Source organism: Callorhinus ursinus, unplaced genomic scaffold (assembly GCF_003265705.2).
Source record: "Callorhinus ursinus isolate GAN/ISIS: 27379988/994484 unplaced genomic scaffold, GSC_fseal_2.0 scaffold11, whole genome shotgun sequence".
In the NCBI taxonomy this organism is placed as follows: domain Eukaryota; kingdom Metazoa; phylum Chordata; class Mammalia; order Carnivora; family Otariidae; genus Callorhinus; species Callorhinus ursinus.
Window position 1 is genome coordinate 21,827,426 of NW_027397073.1, and position 11,444 is coordinate 21,838,869.

The 11,444-nt window shown below is 39.1% G+C and overlaps 1 protein-coding gene across 2 annotated transcripts in view; it reads right to left on the reverse strand.

Moving 5' to 3' along the window:
* Positions 1 to 11,444, reverse strand: part of DCC (DCC netrin 1 receptor) — a 1,171,073-nt gene that overhangs the window by 1,078,709 nt on the left and 80,920 nt on the right. The gene's annotated exons all lie outside the window — the stretch shown is intronic.

Consider the following 11,444-nt stretch of genomic DNA (forward strand, 5'->3'; position numbering starts at 1 on the left):
CACACACACACACACACACACACACACACACACACACACACACACACACACACACACTCATTCACTCATTCAAACATTCACAGAGGCAAATTGGGCTGGGAGTTTCTTGGTGCAGAAAAGCAATCAGCAAGGTAGCAGAGAAAACTACTGAAGGAGAAATATTATAAATGGCAAAGGCCTGACAGGTTAGCCAGGCAAGAAGGTGAGCAGATTAGAGAGGAATGAAAAGGCACAGGTACTAATACTGGCCTCGTGAGGCCAGAATATGAGTACACACATAGGAAAAAGCTAATAATACCAGACAAACAAACTCAAGTTTGGAAATAGTCTGAGATTACCAAATCAGCTTGTCTTTACAAGACACCATGATTCTCCAGGAAGAAAACTAAAAATGAGAACAAACTGATGGTACCCTAGGAGGACAAATATGTACATGCAGAGATTTGCTGGTATAAGGAATATATGCTAAGGTTGGGGGTAGGCAATGCTTTCAAACTCAGGGCAAGGAGACATTACTGCAGAATTGGGGGGGCAAGAGAGAAGAGAGCTCAGGGGGTGCTGCAGTGACTAGGCGTCTGATGCTTCAGGTATTAAGTGGGTGTCACCTCACACTTATACAAAATCTTTTAATGATGGAAGTGGCTTACAGTGACCAAAGGTCCCCTAAGTCCCCTAAAATTATTTTGCCTTTTTAAAGGGTCTCTAGTCAGAACAATTTTGAAATATGCTGGCATCTGAACATTGTCACACATGCATGTGAGTGCAAAGTGAAACGGAGAACCAATTTCATTATCTAAAACAGTTCATGGAGCTTATCACCACTATTTTATTGGCATATTTCCTCAAAGACGGTTTTGCAGGGAGTTGAATTTTAGGAGTAACTATAGCAACCTAACATTTTATCTAAATTAGGGGATCTCAAACTAGGTACTAGTGACATTTTGGACTGGATAATTCTTATTTATGCATTTATTTATTTATTTGAGAGAGACACACACACACAGAGAGAGAGAACTCTCGGCAAGAGGGGGGAAGGGTAAAGGGAAAGGGAGAGAGAATCTCAAGCTGACTCTGTGCTGAGCAGAGCCCGATGCTCAATCTCACGATCGTGAGAGCATGACCTGAGCCAAAATCATGAGTCAGCTGCTTAAACAACTAAGCCACCCAGGTGCCCCTGTACCAGATAATTCTTGGTTGTAGGTAGCTCACTGTGCACTGTAGAATGCTTAGCAGCATCTCTGACCACTTCTCATCAGCTCCCAGGAGCACCCCCAGGTTGTGATAACCAAAACTATCTCTAGACTATAGCTAAAAGCCCCAGGCTGGGCAAAATTACTCCTATTTGAGAACCAGTAGCCTAAAGGCTATCTAATTCCAGCTACCTAGCTAGCTACATAGGTAAATCCAAGGGTTACAGTTGTGGAGAAATAAAGGATTTTATGCATTGATCAGAAGTTGGACTATATAACCACTTAATACCTTCTAAGGATTTTCTGTGATTATCTGATCGTAGAAGAAACTCTGCTAACCATTCATCAGGATGGCTTTGCAGCACACATTTGATTAGTAGCCCCTGTTTTCAATTTACTTGTTTCCCTGGACCTACATGTGTGACCCTTTATACCACCTTAGTCTTGTGTAATTGCCATACTCAGGTTCATCTGTCATGGCTCATATCACGGGGACATGGCAACACGTGGGTCTCAGCATATAGGCATTATCAAAGCCTATATCATAAAATGTGAAAGAATTCCATTTGATTTGTTGTTGTGATTGGGACAAAAATAGGACTGACCAAGTATAAGAGTGTTAATTATTACTGATGACAAAATGAAATAATCGGATTTAGAAAAAGAAGTCCAGGATTAAGTTTTAAAGGACAGATTAATTAAATCTCTTGATTGTTTACAATTGTTCTACAATTTTTATAGCTTTGCTTTCTTATTAACTACCAAAAATCACATTCCCAAAGTGTTATAATTCATGCAGGGTTCTCTTTGTGTTTTTTCTTATGGTGGATAAGCAATTTTTAGGGCATCTAAGAAACTATTTTTACCCAACTTTTGTGCACTGCAAGAGATGCAAAACTGGACTTGATATGCTATAAAGAGCAATGAATCAGGTCAAACTCAGTCACAGTTTCTCCTGATCTTTGAGCCTCCGTTGCCTCATCTATAAGATGGGACTAATAATAGTTACCCTGCCCTTCTTACCCAAATGAGCTTCAAATGAATGGACACATATGAAATGCTCTTCATGAGTACTGTACACATAAAAAATTGATATTATATTCAAACATGATCCTGCAATTAAAACTTCCTTCCCCACCATGGTCTTAATGAAGGCAAAAGAGCTTCACTGAAAAATATTACTGAGTGCAAAATAACTCTAATAGATTTTCTATAAAACTTTCTAGATATATATCTCTCAAATATCTGGTTACATAAATTTGAGGATATTAAAAATGAATAAAATCCTTGTATCATCCATAAACTTCATTTAACAGTCACAGCTCAATTTTCCCATCAGTAGAGTTATAAATAAATAAATGAATAAATCTATAATTCACTTCAGATCCTTTTGTGTTTTTATTTATTTCCCTATATCTGCAATGAAAGGCCTAAACTGCTGTTAGTGACCAGATGTTAGGCAGCAGAAGGAAGCTGAAAGATGGACAGTCGGGGCCAAATTACACTGTGCCAATTCCCCTCTCTCAAGTCTCCAGGGTGGTCAACATCTGGACCAGTATAACCCACAGGTGAGTTCTGACGGCATGCCCACACACTGCAGGCTTTGAAACAAATCCACTCAGAGTACTTGGTTTTGACTACGTAGCTTAAAAAAAATAGATTAATAGTATATTTAACCATAATGTACATAAGTGATTATCAAGCATTAAACCTCTTTCAGAACTTGACTTGTTTTTATCCTCAGCCAATTCTCCTTGCAATAAAGAACCTTTTATGCAAATGCAACATGAGGCAAAGGGGAGAGATAAAAAGCCACCTAAGACCTTATGAATGACTGCATTCAGCCTGATATTATTTTTCTTTCGTGAAATTATATTACATATTGTCGAAAGAACTGCTCCCTGACACTAATAGCATCAGAGAGGGCGCTTAGGCAAAAATTAAATGTGAGAAGCAGGAGGGACATTTCTTTATTTGGTTTCCCTTGAATATAAAAGGGACATCGTGTACATGGAATCGGAATAAGGAGCGTACATCAAAGAAGCTAAAAATCTGCCCCTGAGCTGCAAATGTCCTCATACATCAAAGGAGACCCAAGTCAGCAGGATAAACCTCTAGCTTAGGTGGCCAGACCTGGGCCTGTCTGCTCCCGATCACGGGAGTGATGCATTATTAAAGAAACAACAAGACATGCTGGAGATAAGCAGTGGTCAATGCAACCTGAGGATCTAACGACAGGGGCGACAAAAAGGAACAGTGATGCTTTCAAAGTTTGGGCAACCAAAAAAAAAGAAAAGGAAAAAATGTTGTCAGGGAGAGGAGATAAAAAGTGGTAAACAGTACAACAAGGGGTGTGCTCGAGATAAAACAGGAGAAAGAAGAATCAGCAGAGGCAGTTCTGACATTTCTGCCACTTTCCTGAAATGCACTTGGGTTTCAAATATGTCAGAGTCTGAGGGATGATTTCTCTAGCTGAGCTCCAAGGGATCCTGAAGCGAAACGCATGTAGGGACTGAAAGCTGTCCCCCCTTCAACGAGAATGGGCAGCACAAGATGAATCAAATGGGGCTTGATATTTCTGTTATACGGAGCGCACTCGTGAAGCGTCTCATGGGTGGTAGTTCTAGAGACAGGCTACTGTCCTGGGAAGACTGTCTGGGCCCAGGAATTCAGGATGTGTGGTCAGGCCGAGTGGAGCCACGCCCTCTCACCGAGCTTCCTGCAGGACTGCGTACCAGTCACCTCAACTGGCCTTTGAACCATGAACAGTCAGACTTCTCTAATTCTCTGAAACCACAACACAGTATTTAGCTTTAAGATGACTTTTTTTTTTAAGAACACAAATAAAACACAGAGTATTTTTTTTTTCCTTTTGAATATGCCAAACCTAGCTCAGTCCCTTGCATTCTCAACAAACATTAAAAAACACAATAAAAAGAAAACAAAAACAAAAACACCTCAACAAATATTGGATATTGAAAAAGATAGGAACATAATTGCATGGCCCCAAAGAATGTTCATTCATTGTTCACACAGAAAGTGAACACTGACTTTCTTTAAAGTTCTCTTCCCCTCCTTTTTTGGTTTCCTCTCATATACATCTTTTTTTTCACCAGTTTTTACCTTTAGGTAGAGAGAAGTTCACAAACTTTAGCAAGCATTAAAATCTTCTGGAGAACTTATAAAAATACACCGTGCTGGGTCCCATCCCCGGCATTTCTGGTTTCAGATTTCCCAAGCATAACTGAATTAGATTTCTGATTTAGGAGGCCGAGAGTAAGGGCCTGGAATCAGTTTTTCTAACAAGTTCTCTGCTGCTGCTGGTCCCCAGAGTGCATTGAAATCCACCTGTCTAGAGTATCAATGGCAAGTCAACATATCTTTCTAAGATGGACTTCGATGTGTGTCCATCTTTTGATGGGCTGATTCCCCTAGTTTTATGGGATGAACCTAAACCGCTCATTCTGATGAAAGCACATGAACAAGTAATTTATAAATTCTAAAAGGAGTTTGGTATTCAGAGTTGACCAAGAGGGTTTATAGAAAGTGCTCTGAAGTGTCCAACTGAAGCAGTGAAGCTCTTAGCTACAGGCTGGCATGGTCTCAGTGCAAAGATTAATTATGAGAAGTGTTTTCCCTGTCACTAAATTCACTGTGTGAGTTCTTTCAGCATTGTTTTATTACTTCCTGAGTAAGAGCACAGTGCTCTTTTCTAACTGAAGATGCCCTACTGGAAATCATGTAACTGGGAAGGTACAAACATAGACTGGTTTATGCCACACAGTCTTGGCACAGTTCCTCTTTGTCATCTGCATTATGCGCTAGAGATGAGAATTAATGAAGGGTCTTACTATCGTCCTCCACAGACTCCCACCTCAACCCAACCCATCCAACCACCTACCATTCATGCATCCAGTGCATCCAACCACCTAACATTCATCACCTACCAGGCTTGCTCACTGTCCCCAGCTATCTCTTCCCACAATCATCAGGCAAGAACCTCAGAGTCACATTTGACTCCCCTCCCCTCGCAACCTGACATCTCACATCCAATTGGTCAAAGTAATTTTTTTTTTATTTTACTTTGAAAGCATGCTACAGGCACACCTTTTCATGTCTCTCACCACTGTAACATTAGTCCAGAAATATATCCCCATTTGAGGGGACCATTACAGCTGCCGCCTGATTAATCTCCCACCTTCGCTCCATTTTCATTTTCCTTTCATTCTGCTATCAGCGTTATGTTTCTAAGAGAGGTATTCCTAATACTCTTATCCCTAAAAACCTCTAGGATCCTTGCTACCTAGGGAATGAAGTTGGGGTGTCTCCTGGGAGCTCAAGAAACCCTTCAAGCTCAGCCTGGCCCCAGCCCACCTTTTCAGGTGTAACTTTTGTTCCACGTATACAATTGATCCTTGAACAAGATAGAGGTTGAGGGCACTGACCTCCCACACAGTCAAAAACCCATGTGTAAATTTTGACTCCCCCAAAATTTAACTACTAAAAGCCTACTGTTGACCAGAAGCCTTACCAAGAATATGCAGAGTTCATTAATACATATTTTGTATGTTAGATGTATTATATACCATATTCTTACAACAAAGTGAGAGAAAAGAAAATATTAAGAAGATCATAGGAAGGAAACATACATTTATAACACCATACTGCATTTATTTTTTTAAAAAATTCACATAAAAGTGGACCTGTACAGTTCAAACTCATGTTTTTCAAGGGTCAACTGAATTTTACATATACTTTATGCTCTGCACAGTTCGCACCCTTTCCTCTACTCTAAATATCCTTGCACACCACCTCTCAAATCCTATAAATCCTCCCATGCCCAGTTCAGAAGTCATTATTCCTTCATAGCCCCAATACCCTACTCACTTCTTGACTGGTTGAGCAAAATCTGCTTTTCTTTCTACTCCATAAGCTTCTTAAGAGCAGACACCAAGTTTTAATTACTTTTGGATTCCCAAAAGTAATACATGTTGTAGCTATCTATGACAGTTACTGGTAATAAACCGATGCTGCACTGAGTTGGCTAGAATAAAATCAAGATTTGTCACAGTTGGGATCTGTTTGGATGGATGTTATTCTGATGGAATGACAGTAGTCTGAAATTAGAGATTTAAAACCACAGCTATTTTGTGTTTTAGATTAGGCTTAGTTGATCAAAACAGATCAGAAGAGCCTTGTGTTGATATGTGTTTTTTAAGCACACAAACAATAAATTTGAAGAGACCCATGGTAAATTTACTTGATTATGTGGAAAGTGTTCACACTACCAAATAAAAGAAGTTAAAAAAAAAAAAGACTTTGATGGTGAAATCTCATTAATATGTTCTTATTACTCTAATATCAAATTTGAAGAGTGCCATGTTAGCATCCTAAAAAGCAGCAGCAATTAAAGGGGTGATATTTGAAAGAGCCCTGGCTTCTGGTTCATACATACCTCAGTGTGAATCCCAGCTTTGTCACTTACGGTTGTGTGTTTTTGAGAAATTATTGAACCTGTCTGCGCCTCAGTTTCCTCACTGTAAGACAGAGATGGTAACCGACCATACAGGTGAACGACTGGCGTAAAAGCACGCGATTCTGTGCGGAAGTGCTCAGTGCAGTGGCTAATGCGCTCCAGTCATGAGCCTCAAACACAGGTACGAGGACACAGGTGAAAATCAGTCACTCTTTGTGTGAGATAAATGTGCCTACGTTGTGGAAAGGCATGGGGACATTCAGAAAGTGTAATTAAAACACCAAAGTGAGAACAGGGGTTGACGATGATGGCAGGGAAGAGACTGAAAAGTGTTCACCTATCTGCAGCATTTTCTCTTCTAAAACAGGAACAGTTCCGTTGAGGGCTTTCAAAGGTGGTCCTCCACCTCCACCACATTCATTGGCTTTACAGCCAGGGTGTTAACTCCCATGTTCAATGATACACTCGTCATCCCATAATGTTTTAATGCCTGTTTGCAGGCATTAAAAACAAAACAAAAAAACAATAGTCGGATTGATAACATACCTGATGATTGAAGAACCAGAGCTTTTGTTACTTTGTTTGTCTGGTACTTTATTTCAGTGAAATTAAGATTTTTTTAATTATAATTAATTATCATGGCTTCCTCTGTCTCTCAGAGGTTTTTATTCTGCAATAGTTTGGTAACAACTAGTACCAAGTTTATAAGCTGCAATAGTTTGGTAACAATAAGGTTAATGATGACAATAATAATTTGTATCAGTAAATGGCTCAATTAAAAGCACATTTGATTAAATCCTCCATTACACTCTAAAAACAGGTGTATAGTTTATTGTTGTTAGGCTTCAATCCTCCATATTAAAATATAAATCTTTTCTGAGTCAAATGCATGGGTCTTCAGCTCTGCTTAAGACCGTTTTTTCATGTATGTAGTAAACTTTGAATTTCCCGCCTAATTATAATAAACACTTTTTTTTTTCCTGCTCAACTTACTATGGCACAAACACAGAAGTTCCTTTTTTTACTTTTCTTGCATTAATGTTGCTAACCCATTCTCTGAAATCTACACAAAGAATAGTCAAAGAATAGGTTTGTGGAAATGATTTGAACTAAATACAGTTCTACTCACCAACCTGCCATTAAGCAGGGCAGCAATGAATATTCTCAGAGAAATAAATGAGAGAGGTGATAAATATGCAGGGAGGCAATGTGGTGGAAACAGAACTGAGGGAAGAGGAAGGAGATGTGGAGAGAAAAGACAAAATAGAAATGCAAGTAGATTCTAAACAGTGAGCGATAAGGGCAATAGCATTCAAATGCCAGGCCAAGGGGAATGAAGACATAAGCAAAGAAGCCAAGACAATTGGGTCCTAGACACATGACTTGGATGAACAAGAGCTGGTTTGATGGAGTGTTTGCTTCTTGGTTCCATATCAGCTGTGTGAGATAATACTTTGAGTGCTTTAGAAGATGTGGAAAAAATAGCCTATATGTTCTCTGATTTCCAGGAGGAAGAAAAGGCACTGAACTAAAAGAAGATGGAGAAAAACAGAGTAAATCTATTGTGATGTAAGCAAGTGACCTATGGGAACTAACCGATAAGTACAAATATTGTTCCTTACAAAAGGAATCATGCCTAACAGCAGATTATTTCTTAGAACAAGAGTGTCTTTCTCCTCAATATCTGCAGCCACACATCCTCTGGCTCATCATAAAGCTGTGTTAAAGGGCTCAGATTCAGGTCCTCCACCAGGTAAACCTAACATTTTGTTTATTATAACTGACTTGAATCTGAACCCTATCTTTCTTCTTTTCTTCCTTTCTGCCTCCCTCCCCTTACCACTCCACCCCACCTCCATCTCTGTCTCCTTCTACCCCCACCTCCCTCCTTGGCTCCTTCCCTTTCTTCTTCTTTCTTTTTTCTTAAAACATCATTTTAAAAAGTTCTCAAAAAATGACAGAAAATGACCAGGGAGAAATAACCATGGGTGGAATATAAGACAAAGGTTATATTAACCTTAAGGGGCATCAGTAGATTGGAGTTCTCATCCTCAGTTCATCCCAAGGCTGTGTGACCTCAGACAAATCACTTCAGCTCTCTGGGCTTTAGTTTCCTCTTCATTACAATGAGGAGGTGATATGAGATCATCTTTAATTTCCCTTCCATCTGTAACTACTTAGTGAAAGAGTTAAAAACTCATATTTGGGAACTAGATTACAGTACCAAATTCACTATTAATTTGCTTTATGATCTATTTTAGAACCTCAGTTTCCCTATCTATAAAATATGAATAAAACCAGCATCTACATCATAGGATTACTGTCAGGATTAAGTGAGATAAATCATGTCAAGAATTTAGAATGCTGCCTGATACATAGTAAGCACTCAATAAACCTTAATTATTATTTTTAACCATAACGGGTATTTTTATTATTATTATGGTCAGAGGTAGTTCTTCATCTACAAATTCAATTTCTTCAAAAGCAGGTAAATATTGTTATATCACAAAAGACATTTGAAAATATAATATGAAATAGCACAAGAACCAAGCTATTTGCAGATCTGTCACTACTCACATGTTGGTAACTCAGACCTCTTAAAAGGCTAAATAAAACAGATCAACAAAAATTCTCTTCTCAAAACTATTAGTGGATGTTAGATGTTATCATGTCTGTTAAACAGATATTCACCTTGTGGATTTTTTGTTGATTGTTGCCGATGTGGTTATGATTTGTTTGGAAAGCTATCGACTTTACTGTTGGGATTTATTTCTTAGAAAATATAGATTCTTTCTTGGTATAAATAAAACTGACCATGTTTTCTGTTCATCACTTCAGTCTAAATATGTCCCTTTTCCCCATTGGGCCCCTCTACCATGACTTTTATGTTCAAGTTTACAAAAGAGAAAGGAAGATTCTCAAAGATGTTAGCTGGGGCACAGCTTTACCTCAAGCTGTCAAGTTGGAGTAAATGATACAGATAAAAAAGAAATCCTGGCAATAGAGCGTGGCTACTACTTTCTTCTCTGTTCTTCTTGCAAGAGAAATGAATGTGGTTTACATGATGGACTGGGAAACAGAGCTTTTTACTAATACCATAGGGCATAAGTGCAATAGTCAGGCTGGCATGCTGCTCATGAAAAGCTGTTTCAAAAGTACATTTTAAACTCAACTCTAAACCTAGATGATCTCTAAGATGAATCTGAGAAATAGGAATTGTTGAGTGCTTCTGTGTGAGTATGAAGCCGTTAAAGAGAACAACAGATCAACTTCACTCAGATAACAAATGGGAGATCTTAAGCCCAATGTTTAGGGTAACGTTTGATACCAGGAAACAGGAAGCCACATGGTGATGGAGGACATTAACCTTTATTGACTATACTCTATGTGCACAGGCCATAAACATTTATTAAATTTTTCCAAGGACAATGGGGATAAGTATTATCTCTCTTTTATGTATGAGGACTTTAGGCTCCATAAGCCAAAAATCACATAATTGCTATCCTGTGGAGCTGCAATTCAAACTCAGTCTACCTACCTCCAAAGATTCTGCTTCTCTTTCTGGGATATCATGCTCAGTATATAAATGTATGTGCAATGGAAAACAGAACCTGTTAATGATACGTGATGTAGTTGAGGTCAAAAGTCTTTCCATTAGAGCACTAAACTTAAAATCACTGCAGACACCAACTGGAACCCTCTGCAATTCAAGCATTAGCCCCAACTTAGGAAAGGGACCAGTACAATGCAGGGAGGCATAGATCATCATGGTTTTTAGAGCCCTATAACATTCAGAGATCCATCTGATGATGACAGAAGCAGCAAAAAGAGAAGATGGCCCTAGCTTAGCTAAACCTGACTATTTCATCAGTACCTCATTGGGAGGAATTGATAGGTAACATCAGAACTACATGTATTTTGCTAGTATATTATTTTATAACCTTTGTAAACTAGTGAGTTAACTTTATGATATAGGAAACATCTAGACTTACCAGCACTATCCAAGTGGCGGGGAAAAAAATGGAGAAGAAAAGGGAAACAGGAAATAAGAGATAATGGGAGATGCATGAGAAAAAAATCAAAATAAAAAAAGATGATATGTTGGCAATGATCTTAGGTTTGAGGTACAGAAGGGATTTTCCACCTACTGGTCTAGACTGAATCCCATTCAGGCAGTCCATGCTAGGCCTTCCAGTTTCCTCACCATCTATTTTCCTGTTATGAATTGGCACGTGTAACTTGGTAAGGACAGTCAGCAATTTAGAAGTGAGACAGGGAAAATGAAGGGACCCCCTGTGGGGAAAAAGCTGTTTGCTCCTTTTCCACCTTCTATTCTTGCTAGGACCTGCACCCCCCCCCCACTTGTATGCCTTGTAATGCAAATAGCATATGTCCTCCTTGTAAGGGACAAAGAGATAAAAGAAACTTTGGAGTCTTCCAGCACTACAGATAACATCTAATGAGTGACTGGCAAGGGTCATCATAAACCTCCTCTAAGACCACTGACTCCAAACACCTTGAGGCCAAGGTCCCTGGCTTTAGGGAAGGAGTGACTTAGGAAGGACTCTTGGACCCTGTCCTTATTCTGACCAGTTCCTAGATGCCTAGGAGGACACGTGCACCAGACCACAATCTCCAATAAAAACCCCAGACCCTTAGCAAAGATGAGACTCATGCTCTTTTCCTTTCCAAGTTTCCCACACTCCACCTGTATCTCAATCTCTTTCCCTCTCTATCTATCTATCTATCTATCTATCTATCTATCTATCTATCTATCT